The following is a 12639-nucleotide window of genomic DNA, read 5'->3' as shown; positions in this document are numbered from 1 at the left end:
TGCTTTTTCCCACTGTTTCATGCTTATAGAGATACTGCTTCCCTTTGCTCCCTCCTGCACTGGGGATAGAGAGTCAGGAAGGAAACGGCGTCTTTTGACTACAAAGATCACCGAGTTCAACCTTTAACCCAGGACTGCCAAGTCCAGCCCAAAATCATGTCCCTAAGTGCCATATCTACGTGTCTTTAAAGACCTCCAGTATTCTAATACTGAAATCCTTTTAGTTCAAGGCAATTTGAGCATCTCTTAAGGTTTGAGAACTGGAAGCACCAAGTGGAGAGCTGGGAGGTTTCCTCCCACCCCCAAATGCTCACAGGAGGTCCTGCCAGGCTGGCCAGTTGAGCTGCTTCCCTGTTGCTCATGGGTGGCAGAGCTCTGTGTAACAGAGGTGACATGGTGACCTTTGCAGTGAAGTGAAGACCGGCATAGAACAGAGACAGAAAAATTGCCCACCACTATTCCATGGTGTAGGCAGTCACTGGTGTCACTTGTCTTTAGGCTAGTGTCCTGTCTTACTTGTTGGAAAAGCAATTCCCATGGAATAAGAAATCTGAAATCCTCCTTTTCTTTTTAATTTCTTGCCAGGGGAGTTTGTTTCACAGTCTGCATCCCATACAAGCAGTGACTACCACTGCATATTTGGTATATATATTCAATGTATTAATTTACCCGTGCAGCTGCGTGCATGCATCATCAAGGAGCAGGACACCTTCATCCATTCCCTTTTGCTTTGGAAACCTTGCTGATGGCATGCTGGGATGAATGTCTCCTTTATGGCTTTCTCCTGATGCTCTGCAGGTAGCAGTTTTGAGGGAGTGTGGCTGCAGGATCAGCCAAGACTGCAATCCCCCCTGTGATGACACTGGAGGACGGAGCAGTGAGGTCTGATGCAGAGAGGCCACGGGAGATCCTGGGTCTGCATTTCCCCAAAGCTGAACCTTCCTGTGTTGGCCTGTGTTGGGTAGAGCAAGCTCAAACTCACACAAGGGACTTGGCAAGAATGGCTCTTCTGCTTGGGGGTGGTTTCTTCACACTGTCAAGTCACATCCCTGAAACAAAAAAACAAAACCAAACAAAAATTGCTTCAGAAAAATCCAGGTCCCACCTTTTCCCTCACAGTATTCTTAATTAGATTTGTGGCTTGGATGTCCTGGGCTTTTTCCATGCCAGAGTAAGAACTCAGGGAATTTAAGTTGTTTGTTGCCTTCTATACAGCAAAGTAAAAAGGCAGAGGAGAAATCATATTTTGGCAGTTGAGATAACTTAGAGTAAAACTTAAGATTTTATTAGTTTTCTTCCAAGGTGGAGGAGAATTGTTTTTACCTCCTAGGTAACTTGTCAGCTGAAGTTTTTGACTTAATAGTTGAATCGCCTTTATTTCAACCCTTTGGACTCTTGGACTGAATCCAGTGAAATAATGCATTTAATGTGATGCACTGAAAATATTTCTAAATTTTTGTTAGGAGAGGAAGGTAGGAGTTGCCACTTTAGTGCTTTTATGAATGTAGAGCAATCTACACTGATTAAGCATGGATGATTTCATTTCAGTCAACAGCACAAGGCAACGTCCATCCTGACTATAACAATGTAAATGTCCTTTGCTTTGCTTAAATCTGTCTAAGAGTATGTCATCTATCAGAGTAACATCTCAGATGGTGAAGAAATTCTATACAGGGTGTGTGAAATGAAGAATCTGTATGAAAGTTCATCCCTCCTTAATGTTTTGCAGGAGCTCTTTTTGGATGAAGTAACATGTTGTGAATTTTGTAGAGAAATTAGGTGATCATTAGGGTCATTCTTGCGCTGATGCAGGCATAGGACAGATTCTACTAAGGTAAAATGTTGCCCCTCTTCAGGACTTTTGAACCACTCAAAGCACTATCTTGTACAAGTGTTAAGGGGGGAAAAGAGAAAATTAATTCCTTGTGTTGCCCAGCTAATGTCCTGCATGAGTTTACTCTGCATTCTTGTGTGGTCCATGCTCTGAGATTTGGTGATCTTAGGGAGAGCTACTGGAGGACTGGATGTCCTGTGCACAACATGAAGCAGTGTCTTTTAAGGGCTCCTCATGAAGCCCATTTGGCAGGTGCTGTGAGTGCTCATTTTTCTTGGCTTTGTTTCTTTCCCTGGATTTAAGCTAGTTTGTGGTTCAAGTTTACATCACCACTGAAACACTGCTCGCCTCAGCTGACTACAACTTTGTGTCCATTACTCATTCCAGAGTGTAAACTAGATAGGTTATTTGTCCTGCCCTGAAGAAGAAGAGAAGGAGTTAAAATTTAAGAGCTGCCTGTGGTGGACATGAGTGCTGACTAACACCTATCTTCAGTATATGGAAATCAATTTGGACCTTGTCTGATGAATGCCACTGCTGGAGTTCTTTCTTTTCCATATAGAGGTACATATGAGAATTGAGAAATAAATGCGTTCGCTTAAGATAACATCGTGTGACAGCTGAGAACAATTAAAACTCTTACTTGTAGCTGTATTTTTTTCCTTCCTTTCTACAGCAGGAGGGTGGTGTTTGCAGCTCTAAGGAGTTGATACAGGCTATTTGTCACTGCTGTGATCTTATCTAGAACAAGTATCCTGCAAGGTTATTTATTTTACAGCCTTTTCTTCTAGTTTTGCACAACACACAGATCTTGGGAGATGGGAAAGGTTTTTTTTTCTTACTAGAATCTTTTTGGCAATAAACACATGCCTAACTGTAAGAGAAAAAACTTTCACAACCAAGCTTGTTTTGTGAAGCCCAAACATTTGTGAAGCTTACAAACCCTCAAACTTTGCATAATGTGCCCATCCCTGGTCTCAAACATGAAGTGGCAGAAGAGGGAAGTGTTACTTTTTTTAACCAACAACTTATGACTGTGTCAACACATGACAATTTGTCAAAGCTTGCTGTAGCAGTACTGTAAATTAATTTTTAGCATCACTTGTGAGTGGTAAACACTTTGTGCAGTGTGAACAGCTCCTAGTACAGTGTGAGTTGTCAGCAGCTTGTGAGCTACCCTAAAAAAAAAAAGCACAGAGGGAAGGATACAAGCTCATTTACTAGTACAAAATGGATCTGAGTCTGCAAAAATTCAACATGTGGTGGTATGTCAACTCAACCTTGAAAATTCGTTTTTTCCATTTATAGTAATCACCTGCAAGGCTGGGAAATCACAACTTTCCATTCTGTGCCCAAGCAGTGCCTGATAGCAAGCAGTTTTCTCAGGCTCATGACTTGGTGAAGTAGAGCCCTCTCTTTGCTCTTGGGTTTTGCCTTTGCTTGCTTGCTTTAAAAGCAGAACATGCAAGTGTGCTCTTTTGCTGAGAAGTCTCAAATCAACCACGTAAAATGCCTGGAAAAAAATTAATATGGCAGCCCAAAGAGAAATGGTGGGGGCCAAGTGCTCTCTCCTCCTCACCTGTCCCCTTGCTGTTTCTCCTTGCCTATCTCAGGTGCTCTGGTGGAGCTGCCAGTGATGGTTCATACAATAGGAGTTGACATGATGGAAGAAAATTATTTGGTGCAAAAAGACAGGGAATGTGTACTGTAGAAAACAACTTTTCAGATACAAATGTATTTTAACCTGTCACTTGAGCAGAACAAGCAGTAATAACCTCCCAACCTAACAATGACTGTTAAGTTGAATGTTAATTCGCTCAGTCGTTGAATTGCTAACATGTCTACAATTTACAAGTGAACACCCACTCAACAGAGAGAAAATAGAAGTTGGTGCCTGGAATTCCTGGCCTTACTGAAATCACCTACATTTTTTTGGTACTAATTCATGCATTTCCTGCGAGTGTTTTAAGTAGAGCTAGATGAGAAAAACAGCTGGGCGCGTTTGTTTGCCACTTTGATGCGCTCAGTGCGGGGGTTTTTTCTCAGGCACAGTTGCTCTTGGCTTATACACCATAGGGTGCTTTGGCTGCACCCTGGGGCTTGTTCCTGTGAGCAGGCAGCACATGTGAAGCTTGGCACGAGAACTGTTGAGACCTGCTAAAGCTAGTTTTAACCTGGTCATGGTTTTAAAGAGAAAGATGACTTTATTTGTGTATTTGCTCATAAAGAATTTTGGTTATATTTCCTTTTCTAGATACAACTGTAAGTGCTGCCTGTATGAAAGAGCTGAGCCACACCATCCAATAAACTGTCTAGAGCAGCAGTTGGCTTGCTTGGAAATCGCTTCCAGGACTGCGTTGTAAGTAAGTGTTTTTACAAAAGCATCATCAAATGGTTTCTTCAGTTTTGGGGTGATTTTGAGATATTCTGGTTGTTTCTTATAGTTTCACTGTTTTATTCTAATATCTAGTAAGACACTAACAATGCCAGTGGGAACTGGAGCACCCCCATATCTATGCATAGCATAAAACTAAAGCCCTTTCAAGGCTTTTTTGCTCTCTTGCTCTAGAACTCCCCAGCAAAGTACCTAAACACTTCTGAGGACAGGCAGCGGCATAGAAGCCTAGAAAGAAATTCGGCCAAATACATACTGACCTATTTTGTCATTAACTCTATGACGTACATGTTTTTCAAGTGTCCATTCCAGCCTGTACTTCAGCCTTTTAGCTGTGCTGGTGTAGCCCTGCTAGAGTGAATTCTTTGTGGAGGTCTTCATAAACTGTTATCTGCCTAACTCAGTTTGAAATGATCCATGAATAGATGCCCCGTCTGATCCAAAGAGAGCAGTGCTTTGTCCCTTTGGCCATGCAGGGGGTATTGCTAGGGAATCTCAGCAGGCTCTGAATGGAGGTGAATTTGGTCAGCTACATCTTCTTTCTATGATCGTGGAATCATAGAATAACCTGAGTTGAAAAGGATCCACAACAATTTTTGAGATCATCCTAGGTGATGAGTGAGTCCCAATGAAAATGGCCCTATTTCAGGTCACAAGCCAATTGCATTGTATATGGCATTGAGAATGTGTTTGCACACATCATCCTAGAAAACTTTTATATGTACACCAAAAACCTTACTGTGCTATCTATACTGTTCATTTTGAAAGCATAATCCATTCAGGGATGTTTGCGACCAAAATTTTGTAATTTTTATTTCTTTTTATATTGTCTTCATTTTTCTGGTGCTGCAGGTTATGAGAAGTATGATACAAGAAGTATCTCTGACATAAGTGCATTTCCCTTAAAGAGGCCTCTGATAACACTGTTGCTTGAGAGAGCAGCGGTGGGAGAGTTGGTGACTTAGAGTTCAAATCACTTAGGCATATTTATTATACAGGCTGCTCACATTCCTCAGCACCTTGCAGAATATTCCCCACTGGTGAAATTTGCTGTACATATACTAGGTATAAATTTTTTATTTTTTTAATGTCAATCCTGTCGCCAAGTCCTTCAATCACAGCAGTTGAGTCAGTTTTTTTTGCTGTAGGTTGAGTCAGTTTTTTGCTGTACGTTTCTTTTTGTGAATCTTTACCCTGTACAGTCAACTGACACACCTGAGTCACTCTCTAGGTGAGGTTGTGCTGGACAGGAATCTTTGGCTTGACTCTGCCTGCAATTATCTGCCAGATACAGTAACTGCTGTTTTGTTCTTGTTTTGTGATTGCTGGACCCCTGAGGCACTCAGCCTAATTCTGCATGGGTGAAGTTGAATGAAATGAAAAAAGGACTGGTTACTGTCAGTGATGGGACATTTCAGCGATGGCAAATGTGCAGAGAACAAGTGGGGGAATTGTTTGGGGGAAATTAAGGCTTTGAAAAGTCCGAAGTCAAACAGTTTTCCAATTAGAAATTTCAAACAAGGCCTAACGTTTGTTTTCAGCAGCCTGTTAATGGTTCATCTGCTTCTGGAACTTAAATCCTGACCTAAGCCACCACTGGTTTCATGGAACCATAAAATCATTAAGAATCATACAAGCAGACTTGTTAAGGTTGAAAAGTACCTTCAAGATCATCAAGTCCAGCTGCTAACCCAGCACTGGCAAGTCTACCACTAAGCCATATCCCTAAGTGCCACATCTACACGGCTTTTAAATAACCTCCAGGAGTGGGGACCCAACCACTTCCCTGGGCAGCCTGTTCAATGCTTGACAATTCCTTTCTGTGAAGAAATTTTTCCTAATATCCAATGTAAATCTCTCCTGGAGCAACTTGAGGCCACTTCCTCTGATCTTGTCACCTGGGAGAAGAGACCAAGCCCCACCTGGCTACAGCCTCCTTTCAGGCAGTTGTAGAAAGTGGTAAGGTCCTCCTTGAGCATTCTTTTCTCCAGGCTAAACAAACCCAGCTCCCTCAGCTCATCAGGCTTGTGCTCCAGAGCTCTCACCAGTTTCATTGCTCATTGAAGATGAGCACTTCTCGTTCTTTCTCACAGGCTCTGCTGCACTTGTTCACAGGAAGCCCCGCTGTCACTTGAGCTGAAGCCACCATGGAGGTGCCCGTAAACCCCTGAAACTGTCTCAAGGGGAACAGCTTCTCTGTCACTGTTAGTAATGGATTTTCGTCCAGTTTATGTCATGATGTTTGCATTGCTCTGGCACCAGGAGCTAGAGCTGTGCATTCATTTAATTTACCCCAGGGTAGTTGCTACTGATTTGGTTCAAACCTAGTGTTGCAGCCTGCATGCTGAGGCAATCTCAGTTACACCAGTTCCTTGAAGGATTGACTATTCCAGTGTGGTTTTCTGCCTCATGTCCTTCCAGTTTAACTGTATTAGTCTGTTTAATGGTGCCAGAAGGCCACATATTTGCTCTCTGTGAAGCCTCAAACAGTAGATGCATGCTTTTGAATAGTTAAATAAACGTTAATTATGATTCACAAATAGTTTTCCCCCAACTATTAAGTAATATCAAACACTGAATTTTTCAGTCAGTAATTGTTTTTCCAGCTGCTGAGTGGGACAAGGTATTCAATATTTTTACAGAGTTATTTTTGCAGCTGCTTGGCTGCTTTAAGCATAAAAGTCCTGTGTTATTTTGTAGGGCTTGACAGCCTTGGATGCACAGTGGGCACAAAAAGCCTGCGGTGGGAGCGGAATGATTGCAGTCTTCAGATGCACCTTGGTTAGCTGTGGATAGTTTGGACTGCATCCAGATGAGCTGAAAATAGCATATTGGGCACTTTCAAAAGTTTGTGGTTTTGCAACATTTTCTCACAAAAATGTGAAGTCTTTTTCTTTCTCACCGTGTGAGCTATTACACATGTGGAAATTAGTTATTTTTTCCTTTTCAAGATCTTGAGACATTCTGTGAGGGATTCAGCCAGTGTGAATTATTTCATGAAATAGTGGTTTGACTCGTTGCACCTCCTTGCAAATAGTATAATACCAAAGGATTTTGTCTTAGAAGTGCATATTATGTGCTTTACACAGAAAGATCTTAAAAAATGTTAAAATATCAATTAAACCACAAGGCATGGTGATAGTGAAAGAGTCATTGTTTTCACCCACCATGACGACTGCCCTGGCAGTGAGCACATGGCTCACATTTTCCCAGTGATTCATTAGCCTAGCCAGTAAAACATCCTAGGCAGTCTGATGCTGTGGCTTACTGGTAGCTGTTCTTCAGATGATTGCTCATGTCGACATGATGCATAGCAGTGTCAGAACATTCACTTTGGAACTTACCTTTTTTGTGCATCTCTTTTCTCTGGTTTTCCCACCAGATCTGCTCTGCTGCCTCGCAGCACTGCTGTTCACATAGGCAGTTGCTGTGACTCTGTGAAGCTACGAAGAAGAATCACCTTCTAAATATCACTGGTGGGTTTTGATGAAGCCACAGTCATGAGCACAGGGTGCACGAAAGACACAACACTGAGTGCTAGGGAAAGGATGATGTTGGTAGGGGAGGAGACCAAACTGTGAAGGGTAACTTCTGTTTGATGTTCCATTGTGTTGGTTTTTTAAGCCAGAACAGAAAAGAAGCAGGATCAAAAGTCTTCACAAAGCAGAAGTGTGAGCGTAATGAAACGTAGTGACTAGACAAAATAAAAAAAAAAAAAAAAAAAAAGAAGTTCATTGTAAAACCCACCAAACTCAAATTTCAAAGCCCCAGAAGAAGAGGTCATCTGTCAGCCACCCAGCTTGGACTGGGCACCCAACTGGAACTCATGGTCTGGGTTCAGTTCCCTACCTCAGTCACAGGTTTCCTGTGTGTTCTCAGGCAACCTCCTTCATCTGCCCCATGACTGACTTCCTCATTTTGCAGTGGAGATCATCTTCTTCACGTTCATTGTGAGAATGAAGCCTACTGATGTTGCTGAAAGATGTGGATGTTGCGATGGGAAGAGTCACCCTGGAGACCAGAGCAAAAGGGGTGTGCTTCCTCACAGGGAGGGGATAGATGGTCACCATGTTGCTCACATCTCTGTGTTAAAGACTAAAGGAAATTATTTCTAGATCTCAAAAGGGCTGATTTTCTTCTTTCCAAGTCTTTCAGGCCTACTTTTTTTGTGGAGTTTGGCTGCCCCAGTGCAGCAGCAGGCATTTGGAATATTCCCTGTCTCTCACCTTTCTGCTCTCAGTCTGTCTGCTTATGTCTTTGAATCACTCCTGTCTGCTCAATACACGCGCCCGGCACAACCCAATGGGATCAGAAACAGAGCTTCTGTCATCTCCCAACTTACATGGAGATCTCCTAACATGGAAATATGGTTGTTTGTAAGAAAGAAACTGAAGAGTGCTTGAGGCTGGTTGGAGGGGTACCAAAAGTGAGCCTAGCAGCTGAGGAAGGTGGTGTGAGCCAGTGGAATGTCACACTCACGGACTCCTGCCAAGGTGTGCACTGGCACAGTGTGACTGCTAAGGATGCCCACATGGCCCATCACCACCACTGGCCTTCAGCCCCTCTGCTCCTCCACTCAGTCCCTGATAAGCAAAAATATTAATTTAAGGGGTTTTTATATGCTCTCACTCAGTGCTGATGCTAATTCTGAGTAAAGAATCAGAAATGACAAGTCACACGCCTTTTGATGTGCCTTTTTATCTCATTTGGGTTGGTTGTTAAACTTTTAACTTCTCAGTACACAAAAACCAATGTCTTGTTCCTTCCAAAGCTGGTCAGCTCAGAGTCCCTTGCCATGAGAAAACATGGATGATTTAAGATGTAGTGCTGTGGACACTAGACATCCTCTCTGTGCCTGCAGTGCTTGTCCCTGTTCCCAACTGGTGAAACTGGAAATTCAGTCTACTTGCAGCTCTAAAGGACTAGGGCCTGAAAACGCAGCAACTGCTTAGTTGTCAATTGCTGTTTCAACCCCTCACCCAAGCTACAAATAATGAGTTATTGAGCTAATTTAGTTTTATACAGAAGTGATCTTCATCTTGCAAATCAGGAAGGCTATTTAACGCAGTGTAATTGACTTCAGCTGTAAGATTCAATGCACTTACCTAGGATTACAGTTCAATAAAATCTAATTGTGCTGAGAGCAACAGGAATTACAGAAACACCTGGGGATTGTTTTGTGCCTTTGCTGTGAACAAGGTGTACTGAATGTCTTCTGGTCCTTATGGGCTGGGTTATACTGCTGCTTGACCTGCCCATTGATGGGAACAGTTTAAGGTGACACCAGTTGGCGTGGGGAGGTGAAGCCAAGCAGGTGAAATGATGGGTGGCCTTCTTCAGTGAGCTCTCATTTCTGTGTGCCTGGCCAGAGTCAGGCTGGGGGAGCAGGAAGTGAGCAATGTCTGGTTTCATTATGATGGTGATGATAATAGGATCCATGAGATATGTGAGATTAAAAGCCCTATAACATTGCAGGCAAAGCCATCCACAGAGGACAAGGCCTGAAATCAACTCAGTGCCTAAACATCCTTTTGTCTTGGCTCACCCAGTGTACAAATAAATAAGGGAAAACTGATATTTATTCAGTATTTCCTCTCACTATTTACCAAGTAGGAACCTGTGCAAAGGCAATTGCTACCTGGAAACATTCTCTGGCCATCATGCATTGGCTTGTGTGCTGCAATTGTAAGAGAGCCTTTTTGCCCAAGTATTAATGAGCTTTTCATCAGCCACTCCGAATAACTGGGAAAGTAATAGATTTAATTTTTCACTTGCAGAGCTTCAGAGAAAAGTACAGCCTTTTTAGTGGGATCAGGACACTGGCACAGGTAGTGAGTAATTTGGGATGATGGCGGAGCAGACAGTGTGGCAAGCATCCTTGTGACACACATGAGGTGCAAACTTTGTTGTTCTCTTGTAGAGAGGCATCCCAATCATCAATCTTTGGTCCAAACATAAGATTGTGTAAATAGGAGTGCTTACCTAACACCATGGTTATTTTCTCCATTATTTCTCTCAGTTATTAATTATCCTGTTGCAAGCAGGAAAGGAAAAATGTACTTTCAGACCAAAGTAACAGATTTGGCTGGTTCCAGTACTCTGACTTCATAAGCAATAAAATATATAATATTGCTTGCTACAGCACATGCTGTACTAATCATTCTCTGTGCAACTGCCTACTTTTTACATCATTTTAAGCAAATGCCAGGACTATGAGGAGTAATAAAACAAGACAATAACGGCAGAACAGGTAGGTTTTGTTGTACAAGTTAAAAAGAAAACAAAAAAAGACCTCCATCTCCAAAAGCCATGAGAACTGTAGAAAGAGGCTCTTTTTGCCTGACAAAGTTAACCTGTAATTAGTGAATGTAGAGGACATCTTTCTTACACGGGAACAAGCAGTGAGAATGGATCATGCAGGATGTCCTTGAAGCTGCTCCAGTCACATTTTAAGAGCAGAGAGATTGAAAATAAAATAATTTTTTTTTTCTGGTTATGGAGTGGGCTTATGGCCTACTTTTATTAGGCCACTGTTATGCTTGTGGCCTAATGATTGCTGGTTCTTACTACTGCTTTGGGTGATCGTTAGCTGGATGGTTAAAATACTGATGTTGAACTTCTGTTTTCATAAAACTGAAGAAGAAATTCATGTCATGCCTAAGGTTTCAGTTTGAGTTGAGCTGTCAGGGAGAACTAGATAGACATTTCAACACAGTCTTTGCTGTTTTGGTTAACTTTATGAGGTAATAAACCCTCTTTCACTTTGTTTCCCACGCCTTTATTTTTTAATTGGGACATTCAAGAGTTGGTGCAAAATTAACTTAAAAACAAATACAAGGGCACTTCAAAATGTGTCCACTTTGCGTGCATCAAAGAATTGATGTAAGCCTGTGCAAGACCTGCTGGTATGCAGCAGCAGACAGCAAATGGTTTGCTAGTATTGGCAATGCTCTCACTAAGCTAAATAACAATTCTTACGTTTGCTGGCTTAACAGTCCAAAGTGCTTTTCGTTCCTATCCATTTTTTTTCTGCTTCCTCTGTCTTCATATTGCCACCCTTGGACCTTAGAGTAGTAAAATGAAACTTCAAAGAGTTTATGAAAGTTACAGCTAAAAACGTGTTATCTTAGGTCAGGCAGATGAAACCAGTGCTAAGACCAGTCTCTTCTCAAATCTGGCCAAAATAGTATTTCACCTATATTTGGGGAGTGTGACAGTCCATTTCTCTCCAAAATAGCTGAAGTTGATACTTTTCTGTTGTTCAGAAAAATACAAGAGTCCCCAAGATGTTGCAAGGTTGATGATACTCATTGGATTCTGTGCTGAGCAGAACTGAATCTATATGCTTCTGGACATTATTTCTCAAGCATGGTTGAGATTTCATCTTGTTTATTATTGTCATAGGTTTGTGTCATAAGTCTAGCTATGCAGTAATTTCTTACTTCAAAGAAATTGCTTGCCTAAAGATTTTTTTTAAAGCAAGGCTTTCATTTAAATCGAGTTCCACTCCATTCAGAAGAGTACGATTTTTGCAGATATGTCTGATATTAGTTTCATGTCCAACTCTCTACTACACTTAGGGAAATAACATCTAATAACATCATCTTCAGCCAGTAGATTGTTTCCTTTTCCCTCTTTATGCCATTTGTTTTTTTCATTTCTTTTCCTCCACAGCTTTGGATTTTGTCTGTCTTTTTGTTTTAAAATCTGCTGTTGTATTACTCTTAATACCCAGTGTTTAGATGGGTCCTTCTCCATCTTCTCTACAGCATGCCAAGGTTCTCCTCCTATCTCATGCCTTGTATTTAAGAATTAGTGGCATGATGCGTAATCCATGAGTTACTGATACACGCTGAGAGCTGTGCCTCCAGCAGTGCTGGTGATATACTCCAGCTGCTGGTAGGTGCTCAGTCTGCAGCACTGGGCTGGAGTTACTGCAAGATAAAATACAAAAATTGGGCATCCTATCAGCAACATGGTTCTAGTGGAGTAGTTTAGGTCTAAGGGTAAAAGCTAATATAGACATGACCATTAATTTCTCACCCCTCCAAGGGCATACTTCTAATTAAGACCATGTATACACTATTGAATGTTTCCAGTACTGTCCCCTTAATCTATAAATTATTGGTCCATTTAACAGGGCTCTGCATACAGCCCCAGCTAAGACACCTGGCTGGTACCCATTGATCCTGGTCCTCCTGCCCCAGTCAGGTCCTCTTCATTTACTTGCTAATGGAGTAGCCTGCTCTTTCTGTTACAGTCTCACATTGTTTCTCTAATTGGCTTCTTTTGTGGTAATGATTTTGCTATTCCCGGGTAGATTCCCTGGCAGGGGACTCAGAGTGGTATGTCTGTCTAACATCACCCTTATCCTGGTAGTAGCAACCACTCTGTTTTGTGTCACCTTGTC

General features: G+C 41.9%; 1 protein-coding gene across 3 annotated transcripts in view; it reads left to right on the top strand.

Annotated features, from left to right (window-relative positions):
* BACH2 (BTB domain and CNC homolog 2) overlaps window positions 1-12639 on the top strand; it is a 140426-nt gene that overhangs the window by 37639 nt on the left and 90148 nt on the right. For 2 of the 3 annotated variants that reach the window (XM_005421699.2, XM_031057615.1), the window contains exon 2: window positions 4089-4197. The gene's annotated coding sequence lies outside the window, so the exon portion shown is untranslated. The remainder of the gene's footprint in view (window positions 1-4088; window positions 4198-12639) is intronic. The other variant, XM_031057616.1, reaches the window with a different exon arrangement.

This window comes from Geospiza fortis, unplaced genomic scaffold (genome assembly GCF_000277835.1).
Source record: "Geospiza fortis unplaced genomic scaffold, GeoFor_1.0 scaffold264, whole genome shotgun sequence".
NCBI classification, from domain to species: Eukaryota; Metazoa; Chordata; class Aves; order Passeriformes; family Thraupidae; genus Geospiza; species Geospiza fortis.
The sequence above is the reverse complement of the archived record's forward strand: the minus strand, read 5'-3'. Positions and strand labels throughout refer to the sequence as shown.